Source organism: Patella vulgata, chromosome 5 (genome assembly GCF_932274485.2).
Source record: "Patella vulgata chromosome 5, xgPatVulg1.2, whole genome shotgun sequence".
NCBI lineage: Eukaryota > Metazoa > Mollusca > Gastropoda > Patellidae > Patella > Patella vulgata.
In genome coordinates, this window is record NC_065883.2 from 30957829 (window position 1) to 30963946 (window position 6118).

Genomic DNA, 6118 nt, shown 5'->3' on the forward strand with positions numbered 1-6118 from the left:
CGAACACAAAAGGAAAACACGAGTAATCCCTCTATATAACTGATTTAAGTGACGGGTGATAACAGGTACATGGGCGAATTTCTGCCCACTAATAATTCCTTCGAAGAACAAAAGTTGTTATATGAGACTGTAAGAGTATATCTGACAATTCAAAAAAGTAATTGAATGTCATTAGATAAGAGAACACGAATAAAGTAGAAACAGTGCGTACATTCACGCATGTTTATTCATTCTATCCCTATAAAAACATGGTAATGCACAGACTTTTTCTATTTTTCTTTCATGTTCTCTTATCTAGTAACAGTCAATTTTTTTATGAATTGTCAGATATCCTTTCACAGTCTCACACAACAACTTTTGGTCTTCGAAGGAATTATTAGTGGGCAGAAATTCGCCCATGTACCTGTTATCACCCGTCACTTCAATCAGTTATATAGAGGGATTACTCGTGTTTCTCTTTTGCGTTCGTCACTTCCGATTGTTGAAACATTGATTCCACATATATCGTAGCAATGATCTCTGTGATAAAATAATATTTGGAACGTGTTTAACCAGTTCTATCACATACATGTATATGATAATGACTGGCACCAATATTGTCCTTTAAGGCCACCATGGGACTTAATGAACCTTTCCTTAACCCTGGCTTGGAAAGTGATTTATCTCTCCAGGTGGACATGGGGAGGGAATGGTTTTATGGAGCATTTGACACCAATGGGAATAAAAAGTGTATTTATCATGAAAAGTGTATTTATCTGTGATATAATCCAGAGAAAACACTGACAGTTTCTATTTATTGATATGTCAAAAAATGATTGTATAAATTCTATATATTGATTTATAAAACCGGTATATATTGTTGATATGAACTCATTGTTGCATTAATTTATTATCAAGTTTTAATAATTATTATATTGAATGTAATTATATTATTAGGTCATAAACCATGCCCATAAGTTATAATACATTGTATATAAAAATCTGTAATTCTTTATTAAAGATACATTATGGGAGATTAGATAACGAGTTGGCAGTTCTCACTATAATAGTTAACAAGAGCATCGCTAACGCAGCAATATACGTCCACATTCCTGTTTTGTTTGATATGGTCCAGTTTGCATTGAGGGTCTGTGAAATAAAACTGGGTTGTAGGACTGCTATCAGTATAACATTTCGTTCACATTAACAGAACACAATTTTTATTTTAAAACAATCGATGTCTTTATTCTAAAAGCATGACGTTTTTTTTTTGTTTTTTTTTGCTTGATTGATAACGATAAGAGAATACTTGTGGAAACGTCGTGCTTTTAGAATAAACTAGTGATTGTATCCCATAAAAACTGTGTTCTGTTAATTTGTTCCCTGATCGCTAAATGCCACTTAAAGAATAACTAGAAATGGGCGTGGCTCTGCCCCTGGGGGTCGGGCATGCACCAAAAACAATAGGGATCTTCCTTGGGGTATAAGGAATAAGTATACCAAGTTTGAAGAAAATCCAGTAAGAATTGCGCCCTGTAGGCGACACAAAGACACACGAAAAGAAAATGGGCGTGGCTCTGCCCCTGGGGGTTGGGCATGCACCCCAAACGATAGGGATGTTCCTTAGAGTACAAAGAATGTGTATGCAAAGTTTCAAGATTATTAGTTAAGAAATGTGGCCTGTAGACGACAAACAAACAAATACTAGAAATGGGCGTGGCTCTGCCCCGGGGGGTCGGGCATGCACCAAAAACAATAGGGATCTTCCTTGGGGTATAAGGAATAAGTATACCAAGTTTGAAGAAAATCCATGAAGAATTGCGCCCTGTAGGCGAACCACAGACACACACACACACACACACACACACACACACACACACACACACACAGACAGGGGCGACGGCATAATACGTTCACATTATGAATGTGGACGTATAAAAACTACATAATGTAAAGGCAACTTGCTGAAAATTTCAGTCAAATTGATCCACTATGAACCGAGAACCAAGCGGATGAAAGTTCGGCTTAGCCTCGATCATCATTACTGAAGACGATAAGACAAAACTAATAGTCTTGATTATCCATTTAATCGTTAATCACGAAGGAAATTTTTGCAGCAAATCGGACTGTAATCCAACAAATATCGCAGGCAAGCCTTGACATCGAGAGCTGATTATGGTCTGGATAAGTTAATTAATGTCTAATTAATAGTTTTTATAACATTTCAGGCCTAAAGAAAGACCTACAATAGGCCGATTTTGCTCTTGCATAATGTATGTTTAACTAAGTCAAATGAATTTCTTTCATGCCTTATGAAAACCACTTTGTCAGTTTCAAATTAATGAGTTGGCAAGACATTTAACAAACCACATTATGTTCATCAGTATCATTACATGTATTGTTTGTCGTGATATAATTATGCCAAAAAAGTTTTGTAACATCTTGATTCCTGTACTTTCAAAAGAGATCTAGTGTATATAGTGCAACAATGTCAATGAACTTATTAGATTATACTTTTCATTAGTTTTATATCTGAAAGATCTTAAAGGTGTACGCAAAATGTCATATTCTTAAAGATGCATTGTGTAAGATTTAGATAAAGAGTTGTCCGTTTTTGCTATAATAGTTTAAAAATATATAATAAACCAGCGGCTGCCAGGCAGGAAAAGCCCACATTTTCGAGAGATGGATAGAGAACAAGCTAACAAGAAAGTGATTTTTCCTACTATCAAGGGCCATAATTCAGGAAATTACAATTCAATATGCGCGAATATATCGAAAGGAACTGACATCTTTGTGTTATAAACTTACATTTCAAGTTTCAACAAAATCGGATAAAAATTGTGACGTCTATAGGGTCCACAACCTTGATATATCGTATTTTTACGCTATTTGAGAACGATCGGCGGCCATTTTGTCTGTCAATTTTGGGTTGATTTTCACGAAATTCGAATTCAATCGTCCTTAGGGTGTAACAGTGATATAATAATACAGTTTTTTAAATTGGATAAAAATTATGACCTCTATAGGGTCCACAAGCTAAAAACATGATTTTTCGTACAATCAGGGGCCATAATCCAGGAAGTTACGGTCCGATATGCGCGAATATCGAAAGGAACCGAGATCTTTGGGTTATAACCTTACATTTCAAGTTTCAACAAAATTGGATAAAAATTGTGACCTCTATAGGGTCCACAACCTTGATATACCATATTATTACGCTATTTGAGAACGAACGGCGGACATTTTGTCAGTCAATTTTGGGCTGATTTTCACGAAATTCAAACTCAGCCGTCCTTAGGGTGTAACGGTGATATAATAATATGTTTTTTTAAAACGGATAAAAATTATGACCTCTATAGTGTCCACAAGCTAAAAACACGATTTTTCGTACAATCAGGGGCCATAATTCAGGAAGTTATGGTCCGATATGCGCGAATATCGAAAGGAACCGAGATCTTTGGGTTATAAACTTACATTTCAAGTTTCTATAGGGTCCACAAGCTAAAAACGTGATTTTTCGTACAAACAGAGGCCATAATCCATGAAGTTTCGATCTGATACATGCCAATATCGAAAGCAGCCGAGATCTTTTGGAGATAAACCTATATTTCAAGTTTCGTCAAAATCGGATAAGAATTGTGACCTCTAGAGTGTCCACAAACAAATTGTGGACGGACGGACGTTCAGACGTCCGGACGGACAGAGGCAACGGCATAATACGTCCACATGAAAATTTCTTTATTCTGAGTAAACTTATGAATGTTTAAAGTTTGAACAAACCAGCAGCTGCCAGGCAGGATACGCCCACATTTTGCAACAGATGGATAGAGAACAAGCTAAAACAAAAAGTGATTTTTCATCTAATCAAGGGTCATAATTCAGGAAGTTACGATCAGATATGTGCAAATATCAACAAGAACCAAGATCTTTGGGTTATAAAGATATATTTCAGGTTTCATCAAAATTGTGACTTCTAGAGGGTCCACAACCTTGATATACCTTATATTTACACTATTTGCGTACGAGAGGCGGCCATTTTGTCCGGCAGTTTTGGTCTGATTTTCACAAAATTCGAACTCAGCCGTCATTAGCGTGTAACAGTGAAATATTCAAACGTTTTTTTCAATTGGATAAAAATTGTGACCTCTAGAGGGACCACAAGCTAAAAGTGCAATTTTCCGTTACAATCAATGGCCATAATTCAGGAAGTTATGATCCGATATGCACGAATATCTAGAGAAACCAAGATCTTTGGGTTATAAACATGCATTTAAAGTTTCATCAAAATCATATGAAAATTGTGACCTCTAGAGTGTCCACAAGCTAAAAACGTGATTTTTCATACAATTAGGGGCCATGATCCATGAAGTTATGGTCCGATATATGCCAATATCGAAAGGAACCAAGATATTTGGGAGATAAATCTATATTTTAAGTTTCGTCAAAATCGAATAAAAATTGTGACCTGCAGAGTGTCCACAAACAAATTGTGGATGGACAGGGGCGACGACAATATAGTACCATTGCCATGATAAAAGAAGAGCGATTTTCAGTCCTTCAGTCAGTTCTCTGCATATGTAGCATTCATATTAATGTTTAATTGAGATACGGCGAATATTATCTAATCTACCTAATATCTAAGCCATCCAATGTTCTAGAGAGTTGATTATGAGCTTGTCATGTGAATAAATTTCTAAATAACAATTTGAAGCCAGAAAAAAAACCTGTATTCGGCAAATTTAGCTCTTACATAATGCATTTTTAAAGTCATGTAAATTAAAAATAAAACAGCATTACAATTAAACATAAGAATGATTAGTTCTTAAATTTGTGCATTCTTTGAAATATTGTCTTCTTATATCTGTGAACAATGTACATTTGACTTCTAATTAATTTTCTTTTCTTAGAATTTATAATTTTTTTACCATAAATTAATGAACGATAGCATCACAGCTTGGATTAGAAATAGTCTGTGTGCTGTAGACCTTTTAGGTCATACAACCTCGGCAGTCTTTGTTAGAAAGAAACTACAGTAAAAATTGACTGCTTTAGATTAATAGAGGTAATGTAAATCATCAAGGAATTTGCACCACTTTGTGATATATTCAAGAATTAATAAGCTCTCTTCTTCAAATTCTCTTTTATTTCTCAGTTATTTATCTGTCCTAAACCAGAACAACAAAAATACAAACAAGTCAGGCACATTTGAAGACAACCATAGACTTCAATACCAAATGGGATCTGCGGTGGCTCAGAGAGTAATATGCTGGCTTGCTAACCAGGTCTTGGGTTCACTCCTGGGATTGGCCAAGAAAATGCCTCTGGATTTTCCCTTATGGTTTCCCCTTGTTTGTGGTGCAGGACACAGGGCCTAGCAAGGAACAGTAATCAGTCGGATGGGACAGAAAAATGAGGTCCCATGTACACGTTTGCTTGAACATAAAAGAATCCTTGACAGTTGGAATTCGAAATAAGAGTAGGCTGCAAAGCCTCTGTCTGGGCTAAAATTTACCTAATTAGCCCAGTCGGTGCAGAACAGTAGAAGGTTAAACCCCATTCCAATTCATTTCATTTCTATACCAAATTGTTATGATGTTTTCCCTACCATGGACTCTAGATAGTGTTTGGCATAGTTGCCCACAGTTTTTTTTAACAGATCTCTGGAAATAGTTTAATTGTTAAGGTTTGAATGTTTCACAAGGTACATTTTTGTATGGCTATATTCTTGCTTTTTCTTCAAATTTACTAACATGTTTTAGATCAAGAAAAATAAATTATTGAACATCAAATCACAAAGTGCTACATTGATCCTTCCAGAGGCGTATCAAGGCTCTAAATGGGCCCTAGGCAGCTCGACTAGCTGGGCCCTTTGCGGAACTGATTTGCGGTAGTAAAACTAAGACCGCTGTAATAGAAACGAAATTTCCGAGGATATACTGATGGAATAATGTCAAGCACTACAACTTAGTCAAACATTACCATGTCAGTCGGCCAGTGCCTTTGGGCCATATCAACGTTGAAATCATGCTTCCATCACGTAATAAAAGGAAGACAAATTTCAAGAGAAAATGAAAGCGAAACCGGATACCAGGATAATGCAAGGTGAGCGAGTGACCAGTCTCCCAGTTTGAGTGAT